This window comes from Leptosomus discolor, chromosome 8, assembly GCF_034619465.1.
Source record: "Leptosomus discolor isolate bLepDis1 chromosome 8, bLepDis1.hap2, whole genome shotgun sequence".
Lineage (NCBI taxonomy): Eukaryota > Metazoa > Chordata > Aves > Leptosomiformes > Leptosomidae > Leptosomus > Leptosomus discolor.
The window spans coordinates 2,900,434-2,914,304 of record NC_141398.1 but is presented as its reverse complement, the minus strand read 5'-3'; positions in this window follow the sequence as shown (position 1 = coordinate 2,914,304).

The following is a 13,871-nucleotide window of genomic DNA, read 5'->3' as shown; positions in this document are numbered from 1 at the left end:
GTGGGTTTTTTTAATCCCTGCTTTCTGCTAGCCTGTCTATTGGTAAGCCAGGGGAGAAATCCAGCTGAATGCAAAGGGGAAAGCAGAGTCAGGATCAGCAGAGGCAGCAAACAAGGCTGAGAATCAGGGAGAGTCTGGGGAGTAAATAAGTTCCATTCTTTAAATATAGATGGTGTAGGCAAGCTGGGGAAATGCCCAACAGCAAATTAACCTCTACACAAAATATCGAGGGAGCAGAGTCATACAACTTGATAATTAAAACAATATTTGAGGACTGAAACTTGTACAGTGTCCTCCTAGTCTGGGTTAGAGAGGCGTGGGATATGTAAATCTATCACTAGCAGAAAAACAGATATTAGCCATATTTTACTGAGACCACCGTGCTGTTTTGATTGCAACACAGGAAAACCAAAGTGTCTCCGTGTCCATCAGAATTTCCAGATTAGGTGTCAGACAGCAAGTTGCTATAAACAAGCTTCTCCATCTCAATCCCACTTTACTTCAGGCTTGTCATTTTCAAAACCCAAGAATTATGTCAATTTATAAAGATGCACATTCTTTCTAATCACAGTAATGCCTATCATGTTCCCCTCGCCACCTCTATGGGAAGCAGTGCACTTCTCTTGTTCTCCATTAGGAAAGAACAATGTTTTTCAAGTATGCTGTGGTAATCCAGCAAATTGTGCTTTGGTGGACAAAGACCATAATACAGCACATTTCTAGGGGGCTCACGAGGAAGGGCTCACTTCTATGACCCCAGAGGTTTTGCGCATGCCTGTAACTTCCACAAGAAATGCTGAAACCTTTCAGGTATACCACACTTTGGTAAGTAGGGTTTCTGTATCTTTCACCCAAAAGAGTTTATTTAAGGGGCTCAACCTGAGGGGCTGCTCAGAATTTTGGTTACTCTTTTTCTAAGTAGGAAATGAAACCGAGGAGTACCCAGAACCTCGGTAGTCTGTAGCATGATCATAAGCTTTAGACTTTAACTCAGAGAGGAGAATTGCACCTCTGACTTCTCATCAAAATCACGGAATTGCTCAAACTTCAGAACTTTGCCACAGGGCTTGTCAGAAGTTGTCGTCCAGAGCCACAAACTCCCCCCTGTCATTTATGGATGGGGTTCCTCTTATGGAGTTCCCTGTATCTTCTAGGCTACAAATGGTAGGATCCTCCATAATATAACAAAACTATTCATGGAAGGGCATAACGGAGACTAAGGGCAAGAGACAGTTTAATCAGGGATTAAGTCATTGAAAAGGAATTGGGGTATGAGGCATATGGACTACAATTCCCATGAGCCATTGGAACAGCATCACCACAATAAAATTAATACTTTTCAGATGAAAATTTCTTCTTTTTCTTTTGCATTTTTGGATTTTCTCAGGGGGAAGGGGGAAATCATTTTCTGACAGCCACTAATTGTTTCCCATTTGATTTTGGCTTGTGAGCAGATCTGAGTTAAAAGGGCTAAATGCAGACATTCTGCTATTACAGTGTTATGCTCATTCAACAGTCAGTCTTGTTTTACTTGCAGCAATATGAGTTATACCATATGTGTTTGAAACTGGTAACCAAACAGAGCAGGCTTTCAAGCAACCCTAAGCTAAATTATAAATCTTTTTTGCATCTTTTAAATTAAAAAAAAAAAAAATTCTACAGGCATAAAATGAATCAGTGAAGTACTGGCTGCTTGGGCTTAGCAATAGCAGTCTGCCTGAGAAACCCAGGCACCCTAGTAAAAAATACTAAGCAATACAGTTGTCCAGCCTGACTATTTTTCAGTATCCTACAGGATTTTAAATTTCATATACATGTAATATAATGGAAGCATATAAAATAATTAAAATGAATTATTTCTATTTTTTATGTAATACTACTGTCTAATTTTTATATTATATTGTTATTATGTTATCGGTGTTACGTAATATGTATAAACTCTAGCCATTGAACAGGACCTCATTCATTTCTGTACTCTACAAACTTGTTACAACACCCCTGATTGCATTTTTTAACCCCGAATTTCTAGATTTCTGAAAAGAGAAATTGCTCAGGAGAGCAAGATGACTTCTATAAAAAACTTCTGTAGTATGAGATGTTATGCTTAAATGATGGGTTATTCATGTCCAAAGCTGCACTGAACTCAGATAAGTGTTAACATCACCTGATCTCCCACTATTGCAAAACCATTAGGGCAGAACTAGGGCCAGGTTTCTAGCTTTGCACTATGAACCCACAACTGGAACCACGCAGCTTGGTTTGGTGATATACTCAAGAGGATTTTGCAGCTGGAGAGATCTTTAAAAGCTCAAGGGTTGGTTGAAAGATTCATCAACTCAGTGCTCTTGTGAGAGTGGTCATCAAATGCTATCACCAAATGGGAAACAGGGGAAGAAGTGACATGGCCAGCTTGAGATGACTTGGATAGTCAGCAGAAAAGCAAAAGGTAGAATTTAGCACTTCCCAGCTCCACATGTACTCGTTTCTCCTAATCCTGTTGCCTTGTGCTTTGGCCATGTTAATTTAGCTTCATTGTGAAGGCAGCTGTAAACTTATAAAGCAAAGTAAAATGTTCTCTATAGATGTAAACAATTACTCTTTTTGAAATGACGCAAAACAATTTCACAAACTTACAGATTTATAACAACACAATTCTATAACCATAATCTAAAATGAGGATCCTTTACTTAAATCAATATTTCAGTTCCATCTGTGATTGATAATATGCGAGATCAAACAGGCTGGACACAAAAATTTTGGTCCTTATCAATGCTATAAATCTGCAGCAGATCACAAACCAGAAAAAGGCCTCTTATTTGCTGGAGCGATTTCTGATACAGCCCCTGGTGGGGGAAAGCTCAGAAGAACGGCTGATCTTATGAGATTTTTCAACATTTGGAGCCAACGTTTTCAGAAAAAGGTTGGCAAGATTTCAGTGCCTTGGAACCTGAGTTTTGGTTTAGCCCTAAATTCAGCACAAGCCCAGCGCAGCTCCAACACTTCTAAAACGTGTGGGTACACATCTAGGTTTTTCACACATGCACATCTGCCTTGTGTATGTGTGTATATATGTGTGTATATGTGTATATATATATATATATATATATGTATATATGGGGACTGATGGATGGAGATTTTTTTTTCCTTGGAGGAATAACTATTTGTCCCCTTTCTCATTTCATTCAGGATACAGCACTGGACTCTTTGGAATGCGTCACCACCCACATCCCACCACGTTTATTATTACAGGTTCCAAGGGTACCAAAGGGAGTGTAAGACTTGCCTTGAATCTCGAAATGCAGAGCATACAGCTATGCCACTACCTCAGCTCTCCATCTGCCTTTTATTATCATTAATATTCAGAAAAGAATAGGATTTTCAGAGTGAAGTTAAAAATCTTTGATGGGTCAAGGCTGTTCTCCTGGAGCGGTCCTGACATCTCTCTTCCCCTTTGCACCCTACCCAGCAGAATCTTCTCCAAGACTCCTTGCTGGCCTTCAATAAGGACAGTATGTGTTGTGTAGCAGCTGCAAAAGGCCTCACAAATGCTGGCTGACAAGAAGTGACAGCTCTGTATATCTCTCACTGGCACTGACAGCTGACAGATGGATACCACTCACACACAGAAAAAAAGCCCCCAGGATGATTCGCCAACATTACTCTCTGTTCATAGGGGCCACATTTGATTGAGTGCTGCTCAGAATAATAAACCCTTGTCGATCCGTCGCAGAGCCAGTTTGCTCACAATGTCCTGTGTTGTTTTTTTTTTTTTTTTTCCCCTGAAACACGTACCAACATACACACAGAAGCCTTGCTTTGTTTTTCCCCCTCCCAGCTTTGTTTGAGAAGAAAAGCTACCTAGCTTTATGCAGCTGCTTGTTAGAGCAAAGGAGCCATGAGCACATAACTTAGCGATACCACGTTAGGGCTTTGCTCCCTGATAATTCCTTCGTCTCCCCAGCCTGTTTATTATTATCCTTCAGATTGTTTTTATTCCTCTCTACTAAGCAGCCCATTGTTGAAAATATTGCTGGTTGGGTTAGTCAGAAGACAGTAACGTGAAGCTGGAAAATGATTTGTGTTGATGGAAAGAAAAAAAAAAGAGAAAGAGAGAAAGTGATAAACAAAAAGAGACATCCATCCATATGGACAGATAGATCTAAACGGAGAAAAATGGGGAACAGAAACACAGAGTTTCTACAACTGTGGCGGCTGAAGAGTTCAGAGCCATGTAATTCCTCTGGCTTCTTTTTGTTCCATTTTCTTACACAAACTGCTTAATTACCAGGCCCTGTAGGTGGACAGTTTTTGCCAAAGTTGATCTGCTCTAGGAGAAAATGCACTACATCATTGTACCCCTTAAAAAGACCTGAAATAAGTAACATGAAGCAAACACACCTTGTTACAATCTAAGAGCACCAGTACAAAACCTGGAGGTTGGGAGGGGCTCAAAAGTCAACCATGGCAGAGATGAATGAGAAGGGAAATCTGAACTCTCATTATTAGTGATGATTCTGTCACGTTAAGCACTCTCTCTAAATCAATTCCTGGTATTTTTTCGCAAAGATCTTTGTATATGTTTTTGGATAAGGCAAAACACTTCCACGGTTCTGAAAAAGAAGCCGAGGCAAAGAGGTGTGAAGGTGTACACGTGTAAAACTTCCATCCCTTTGGGAAGTCTGAGTGAAAGTGGGTAAAACTAGATCCACAGCGTGCCCCTGATCAGGGTGAATAACCAATTAGGCATTTAAATAACCCTACAGATCTGGCTTGATCGCTCTGATCTTTTGATGCTCAGCATCTCCAGCTCTTTATCTGAAACCTGAAACACCTGAAATCTGTGATTGATGAAAAAATAAAAGTCCACGGACTGTTTTTTTAAAGCTGTCCATTCAGTAAAAACAAGACTCTGCTGAGTTGAAGAAAGAGAACAAAACACCCTAGTAAAAAAACTTCACTTTCTGTGCAGACAGTTTTGTCCCAGGCCACCCAACTTGTTGGATAGGCACTGTCCTGTCCATTGTGCCATATTTTTTACTTTATGGTTGTTGTGTTAATATGTTCTGATAAACACAAAAGTGTTTATTCTGAGGAAGTATTAAGGGGACATTTTTTGAGTATATAATTTATCGGATTCATGTGGAAGATGACTGGCAGATTTGCTAGACAATTCAGATGATACGGAGGCTTCCCCGCCAAAGGAGGACAGCGCTGTGTCACCCCATAGATCCGCAGGCTCCTTGCCACCAGGGTTGGCCCCAGAGACACCCATTTTCTGCGTGCTCCCAAAACGGACTCCACTTCCACCCAAGACACTGGATTTCTAACGTTTTTTTCCTGACTGGGCAGAGCGGGGCTTGGCCCCACGCACGACTGTGCATGGCCTCTGCGGGATCATGCACCAGCTGATGCTGGCATTCAATGTCCGGAGCAAGGGGCAAGCAGGGGTAGCCTGGGACATGGGACACCAGGGCTGGGAAGAGGGAGGCATTGGATGTGGGCCACAAGGGTTTGTGCCCAGAATAATTTCCGTTTTCTGTGTGATATTGGGCCTCCTTTGTGTCAGGCACCATCTTAACTCTACAAGCCCCGAAAATGAGCCCCAGCCTGCACCTCAGGGTGCCTGAGGAATAAGCATGGCCTGGGAAGTCCAGGAATTCCCCAGGACAAGGTGGGGCATGCTGTGCCATGCTACTGTCTGCAAGCAGAGAAGCCATGCTCAGCCCAGCTATACATGTAGGTACACGTATATGTCTGCACGTATACATGCACTTGCACAGAGGCATCTGTGCCTTGGGCACCCCAAAGACCCTCTCTCCCTTTGTGGGTGCAAGGTGCCCAGACTGGTAGGTGGGGAATGATTGCTGGGTGATGGGACCACAAGTCTCCTTTACGGGGTTGGGCAGTGAAGACCTCCTTGTGGAGGAGGCTGCATGCCCCCGGTGCTCGTGGAGACCCAAGGAAAGATCGAGGTAGCCTGGGTCAGAACTCCGGTGTTGTTTTATGCTGTGACCCCACATGTCCATTGGGCAGGACCTGACCTCAACAGTGAAGCATGGTCTTACCAATACCAGATGGACACAATAAACGCTGGATCCAACCTGTATCAAGTGAAAGCGAAGTCATGCAGAGAGCAATAATATTGCCTCCTGGATGAAGCTCATTGTTTTGCTCTTAAAAATATACCAAAATTTTCTTTTGGCTGATGACACAGAACACTGCAGAAAAGAGGGATTTGTTCACCCTTCCTTGTGGTATAATAGCCCTCTTTCATATCTTTCTTAAATATACAACTGAAGAAACATTATATGTTAATACTTCAGCTAACAATAGCTATTCCACGCAGATATGTCTGATATCTACATACCTTCCCAAAGTGGAGGTGGGAAGCTGTCTCTAGCTTCAGTAGGGTTTGAAGATTTGTGTGATACAATAGATGCATGTAGCAGGAAAATACAGAGGTGAAGTGTACAAGGAATTAAAGAAAAAAAAAAAAAGAAAAACAACTTTTCTGTCAGTATCCTATAGGCCAAAGGATTGCTTGTAGATAATCATGGATTAATTGTGAATGTAAAGAAAGAGACACATTTTTTTATCAAAGCTGTTGCCTCAGGGCAAACTCCAGTGCCATGAAAGCCGAAATGTTTTCTTTTATCACAGTTCCTTTTCTGGCACCTGAAATTATTTCTTTCATGTCTGATAGTGAGGAACGAGGCAGCATAGCTCCCCAGAGATGAGCGATTGTTACCATGGTCTCATAACATATTGGCAGCCGATGTGGCATCCATGTACACCCGTCACTCAAACAGGGCGAAATGCAGATGTGGCACGAAAAGCCTGAGCTCAACCACTTGGAAGCCTCGCCCCCGTCCCCCCCCCCCCATGCACATGCACACCCCAAAACACACACATGTCCTCCTCAACACCCCCCCCCCCCCCCCCCGCCCCCCTCCTCCCCAGGATGTGGCTGTTTTTCAGCCGACACATATGTGAGTGCACTCAGACGTTATCAGGCCTGTTTAATGCAATGAACCTGCATTAGCATTTCTGCAGGGCAAACACAAATAAACAGAAATGCGCTGGGAAAAAAAAAAAATAAATAAAAATGTTTCGAACAAATTCCTTTGCAAGCCAGGCAGGGAGAGAGAGAGAGCACAGCACATAAATGAGCCAATTTCCTTCATAGGGACGTGAACGAAGACCTTTTTAATGAAGACACCAAGGCCAGGGAGGGAAGCTGGGGGGGCTGGACGGGTGCTTATTTACTTTTTTGATCTTCTTCAGGCTTTGGGCAGCTGGCATCCCTGCTGTCACACAAGGCAAGGTGACGCAAGTGTCAAAAGGCAAGCAGGTACAGTTTTATTTTAATCTTAGGACTGATGTTCTTGGGGGTAATTTGAACCCCAGTTTAAGGCCCAGCATATAAGGCAAAACAATGTTTGTCAGGAGGTATTATATCTGGTAGGGATGTACGGCAGGTCTTCTGCTAGGGGTGGGACGTGGCTGCATTAGAAGAGGAAGGAAATAACCCCTATGTGTGGCTTTAAGGTTAACAAACACGTTGAGGTGGACTGGATTTGCCCATGTGAATGATCTGACGTTTTTGGTCAGTGAGACAGAAAGTATAGTACCAAATGGAATGCAAACCCTTTCTCTCTCTCTCTCTCTCTCTCTCTCTTTCTTTAAGCAAATTGCCAATTTAGCTCCTGGGCTAAAGTAAATAGTGCACTGCCATTTTTTTTGAAGGGAAATATGACAAGGAACCCAAATGCATTCATCTTAGATTTGTAAATCCATTGCTTTATTGAACCATTTGTCCATTCCTATAAACTGATTTATAATAACTGTAATGTGATTCATCATGTCATCTTGTAAATAAATGTGACACTTCATTAAACACAGTAATCAAATTTAAGCAGTCCCACTTTCATGTTAACAACTGAGACCTTTACAATTCTATTGCTCTGAAGATACTCCTACTCTAATGAAAGTAGCATCAAGCAAAGAATAAAATGTAACAGAGGTAGATTTCTTGGAGGAGTGATGAAGAAATAAATATATTTTTATTAAGTAGCCAGTAACAAAATTAGTAATGGCCTGAAATTTACTGTAACAATGGTTTTACAAGATACTCCTGTTGGGATGTTTTATGTTAGTAAGGCATGGACAATTTGAACATCTTGGAAAATCTGTTGTAGGATTAACAAAATCCTTTTAGAGCCTGAATTTCAGAAAGAATTTTTTCATGCTATTTTTGCGTTTGCCATCTGGAATGACACTGCAAGCTGGCAAACACAGGAATAATGTGAGATATTTCCATCACATAGAGTTAGCTATGGATTCATCAGGGAATGTAAGCATCTGAACATCAGTCAGATACCCATAATTATCCCAACTTTGACCTGTTTTGAGGGATCAAGCAGACCCTGTATTAAAATTAACTTTTGCTTTCTTTCAGGAAATGGTTGCCTCCGTCTCCGGAGGGATAGGCATTCAAATCAAGGAAAATTCAAAGAAGTACGAGTGGGAAAGTAAGCACAGAATACAGTTTTTCCGTCCTGGTTGGGAGTGATTTAACATTTTAACAACAGCCATTATGTGTTGTGAGCCAGATTTGCAGGTGGAGTAAATCACTGTGAATTACCTTGGGTGAGGATTTGGCCTACAGTCCTTAATTATGCCCTCTATCGATCAGCTGTAAGGAAAAAGCTTGTTTCCATGGCCCTCCTCTCATACTGGTACTGTTCTAGGAATAAGCATGGAATTCAAGATCAGAACATTTGGGGTTTTAAACCAGGAATTTGGGATGAAAAAGCAAGCAATGTAGCCGTGCTATTCTAATCGGCATTATTAGGATCTTGATGCACTACAAGGCAGAATCTCTGCTTCCTATTCGCTCACCTCTATTCTTTGTTTTACCCCTGTTTTGGTGGAAGCAGTCATCCCACTCAGAAACTGAGATCCATTCCAGCTGCAGCCTGGAATATCAAATGTGACTATCCTTTCTGGGGTTTATGTTCATGTACAGCTTGACCACTAAAGTCTGATTTAGTTTTTCAAACAAAACCGGAGTCGGCTAAAATTGAAGATGGCTAAAGATAGCATTTTAAGCAGACTGAAAGAGAGCAATGGGAACTGCATGAAAGATAGTCCTCAGAAACAGGAGAGGTGTTGAAAGGTAGTGAAGGCTGAGCTCCAAAATGGAAAAGCCCGAAGTATACAGGCATGATAGTAGAAGGTGCCAAGGAAATTCAACTCCAGTAGAAACTAGGGAAGATCTATCATTCTCTGTTAGAGGGTGCCCAGCACTTTCAAAGATCCTTATGTTAAGCATCTAGCTTCATGTTTCTAGTGAGAGAATGGAGGAGGTCTCTGCATTGAAAGAGAGAGGCTGACAAGCAGAGAGGGCCAGAAAAGATGAGAGTGTCTGCAACCGGAAAAACAGAATATGGGCAAAGTGATGAAATAGCAAAATAAGAGAAAGGAAAAGAAATAAAGTTGTTTCACATCTATTTCGTGCAGAAAATCTTGCTAGAACAGGAAAACAAGGGGAATGTGCTTGAAAAATTTAATCTAAAAATAACGAAATGACCTTTTCTGGGGACATAATACTGTCTCTGAACTCTGCCAAAGTTTGTAGTCCAGGGTTAAAGAATGGATGAAGTGGATCAGGGACCTCACCTGTTGTAACACAAGGATCCTCAAATATAGAAACCAAGAGGTCCTGGGATGGGGTGATAAACAGTATTTGTTAAATGGCCCTTATCTAGGAACAAGCACTCTTAAGGAAAAGTCAATGTGAACATCCAGTTTCAAGGAAAAGGTTAGGGCTGACTTAATTTTAATTAAACTATTAATAAAGTAAAATCTTCAGAAAGGATTTGGCAATGTTTGGATTGCATCTGAGAACTGCTCTCACCTGCATTGAACTACCTGTTCAGTCTGGAGAAGAGAAGTCTGAGGGGAGACCTTATCGCTCTCTACACCTCCCTGAAAGGAGGATGTAGTGAGGTGGCGGTCAGTCCCTTCTCCCAAGTAACAAGCGACAGGACAAGAGGAAATGGCCTCAAGTTGTGCCAGGGGAGGTTTAGATTGGACACAAGGAAGAATTTCTTTACTGAAAGAGTAGTCAAACACTGGAACAGGCTGCCCAGGGAAGTGGTGGAGTCAACATCCCTGGAGGTGTTTAAGAGACAGGTAGACATTGTACTTAGAGACATGGTTTAGTGGTGTTGATAGAGCTAGGACAAATGTTGGACTCGAAGATCTTGTAGGTCTCTTCCAGCTGAAACTGTTCTACGATTCCTTGATATACAGCATTGGGAAGAACAGACATATGATCCTGAACAATTTCAGTTGTAATGCTTCTAGGTAGTCTTTGGAGTAATTCTCTTGTAACTGTATTCTGTACTGAAAAGTTGATTTCAGGATGTCTTTCAGCAGCAGATCAAGCAAGCCCAAATATTTGAAGTTTCATCCGTAATCTTAGCTAGCTCAGGTGTGCCCGCTACTTGCTGGTGCTGCTCCTTGTCATGTGAAGTTTTCCTGCTGCATGCGTCAGCTCTGGCTGCCAAGAACTGCCGAATGCTGATGAGTGAAGTATGAGATATCTGGTGTGAAGGACTTAGTTGGTCCTCACTTTGTCTTCGAGCAGTAGCTGAATTCTGCATTATCAGGGCTTATTGTTATGTTCATGTATTTTGAAGCAGCAAAATGACTAGATGCGTATGGCTGTTTGGTAGCAGCCTGAACGATTTCCAGAATGAAATCCTGTAATTCAGAGGTCCAGATATCTAGAGGATCCATAGCACTGAGACAGACATGCAGATTTCCTCCTACAACAAGTGGAGAGGACTAAGACCTCAGAATGGGATCCACAATAGTAGCCATGCTGTGCAGGAAAGTTAAGCAATAGGGAGCGTAAAGAACCCAATAGATTTAAACTTCAAGGCATGGACTGCCGGGAAGTGTTTCCTCTTCAGCCTATATCTGTAGTGTTTTGCAGTTGCACAGTATTTTACTTAATGTAGTGTGCCTAGTAGCTGGCACACGGAGACCAGACGCACTCTCAAATTTAGATTCTTCCTCAGCCTGAGGGATTTCATAGAATGGTTTAAGTGGGAAAGGACCTCTTGAGCTCATCTAGTCTAACACCCCTGTTCAATCACGGACAGCAAGGGCAAGTTGCCCAGGACAATGTCCAGTAGGGTGTTAAATGTCTTCAAGAATGGGTAGTCCACAACCTCTCTAGGCAAAGTCTTACAAATTTTACCATTCTCACAGGAAATTTCTTTTTCTTGTATTCACATTGAATTTCTGATATTATAATTTGTGCGTATTGCCTTTTCCACCGGGCACCACTGAGAACAGTCTGGCTCCGTCTTCTTCGTTCCTTTCCATCAGGTATTTATACATACTTATAAGATCCCCCTGAGCCTTATCATTCATTTGGGACACATGAGAAGAAAAGTCTGGAAAATGAAAATCCCATGGCTTTGCTCTTTGGGTCTAGAATAAATGGACAAATCAAGGCAGTTTTAAAAGAGCCAGTTTACTTCAGGATCACATATCAAATGTCAATGAGTGCACAGTCCCTTTCAATGTGCCATCCTGGTCATGGCAAAGAGGTGATGTTGCCCTTTCTTCAACAAATAGTTTCATTTTCATTTTATAACACATTTCCAGTCTTCTGAGATGGAGAGGCAAGGAAATCAAAACACTTCATACTGATCCCTAAGAATAAAGGCATCTTTATACACTCTCTCTACCTGAAGAGGTAAAGTCAATATAGCACCTAATGCAATGCTTCTCCAAGGTTTCCATTGGTTTGCAAAGTTTCTTTTCCTTCAGTCCACAACTGGCCTCTCCAGTAATGCCAGCCAAATTCAGCAGATAGCAAATCTGTGCAAAGCGTCGAGCTCCCATTAGAAAAACAAACAAAAACCCCAACTTGCCCCTTGCCAAAGGAGCTTTGAAAAAATAAGAATTAGGAATTATAACATTCAATGTCAGGGGACCATCTGCTTACCTTTTAGTGCTTCATTGTTTGTCTTTGATTTATCCTTATGCAATCTAGAGGTCAAATCTACCACTCCAGTTCTCACAGCAAACTAGGTAGGTCCCCCAGTTTGGGTATTACAACAGGGAAGCTTGGTCGCACTCCTTGTCCAGGAAAAGGGGATGGGCATGTAGAGCTGCGGTGCTGGAAGGTTCCAAAAAGTCCACATCTTCTCCTATAAATACGTTTCTTTTGTTAGCTTTTCTTCTTTTCTTTTAAATTCACTGCTAACTAACTTTGCTACTTCTGCACTTGTCTTGATGTTCATTAAACCGGTGACTGGCACCGTTCCATGTCTAGCTGTTGAAGCGCAGAGAAATATAGTTGTAGGCTGACTGAATATACATGATGCTGTCAAGCACTGCTGCTTGGTGGCATTAATATTACTATTATTTATTGTTTACATATTTAATGACCTTATTGATATTATGCACTGTTAGTACTACTAATTATAAGACAATAAACATAATTTATAAACAGTTTATAGCGAAATATATAATAAGTGATTAGCGACAATACCTGAAACAGTTGCAGACTTTGTGTGTGCATGCCACAGATGATTTTAAATTGATATTATCATGATATAAGTCTGTTTTGATAAACTTAGGCATCATCAAGTGACCTACATAGAACCATTTTTGTCTTCAGCAGGGAACTGATCAAAGCTATAATTATGGTGTGATTACCTTGTTTTTAACTCTAGTTAGCAAAAAAGAGAGAAAAGAAAAAAGAAATCGAAAACTCTCTCATAAATCAGATCTTTCAGGTTATGACAGCTCTAGTTTTTTCTCTGGCTGTATGTTATTTCTTTAGCTAGCACTTAAGGAATTACAGGCCATTTCCTAAGAGACACCGACCATCTTCTGACTATCCTTGGCTTTCAGGGCATGACCTATTTTCCCAAAAGGAAATCTTTGCCCAGAGTGTCCATTTTGTAGGCTTTAAACACCTAAATCCACTTTGATAATAGCACTGTGTAGCAGTTTCATGAAATACTGCAGATTTGATGTTACTCAACTGAGATCTGACATAGTGGTAACCAGCGTGACCCTCGCTCCCCTGGCCAGGTCAGGGTCAGTTTTCTCAGTGAGAATCAGGACAATTTGCAAAAGGACCCCCTGTTCCCTGTGGCTTTTGGAAGCATGCTGTAGGTAAATCCGCCGCTCCTTGTTGTCTGTCCTCACAATTTCCAGGACAAGAACATCCTCTCTCTAAGCCCAGCAGGACCCACGGGAGGCACAGACGTGGTGCAGCTGGGCTGCAGCCCGTGGTGCCCCGTGTCGCCCCGTGTCCTGCCACATCTGCAGCACCAAATCCTGGGTGAGATTCGAAAGCCGCAGGAGAAGGTGAGGAGCCTTGTACCGCCGGCGGGATCAAGGTAGCTGGTTTAAAACTGCCTGGAAATGCCTGTAGGAACAACAGAGCTGAATTCTTCACAGATGTACCCAAACCAGATTCTCCATTAGTATTCACCACTTCAGTTTTCTCAGCTGTAGGTAGTGGTGGCTAGGAAAAATTATGTATTTTTTGTGCAAAATTTATGATGAAAAAATATTCTTTGTAGTGAAAACCATAGAAATTTGGAACTTCCAGCATAAACACTGCACTTTTTGAGAAAGCTGCTTCTTCTAGAATTAGGAGGGACTCTTGCCAAGAGCCTGCACACGTAAATCAGAAAGGGAAAAGGACTGATCCTCTCAGTCCTTTTATAATGCCTTTCATTTCCTACCTGTTGCTGCTTGCACAGATCTGTTTTTTAATGTACTTAAACAGCAGTGGTGACCTGTGGGAAATATGCCCAGATAACCGCATA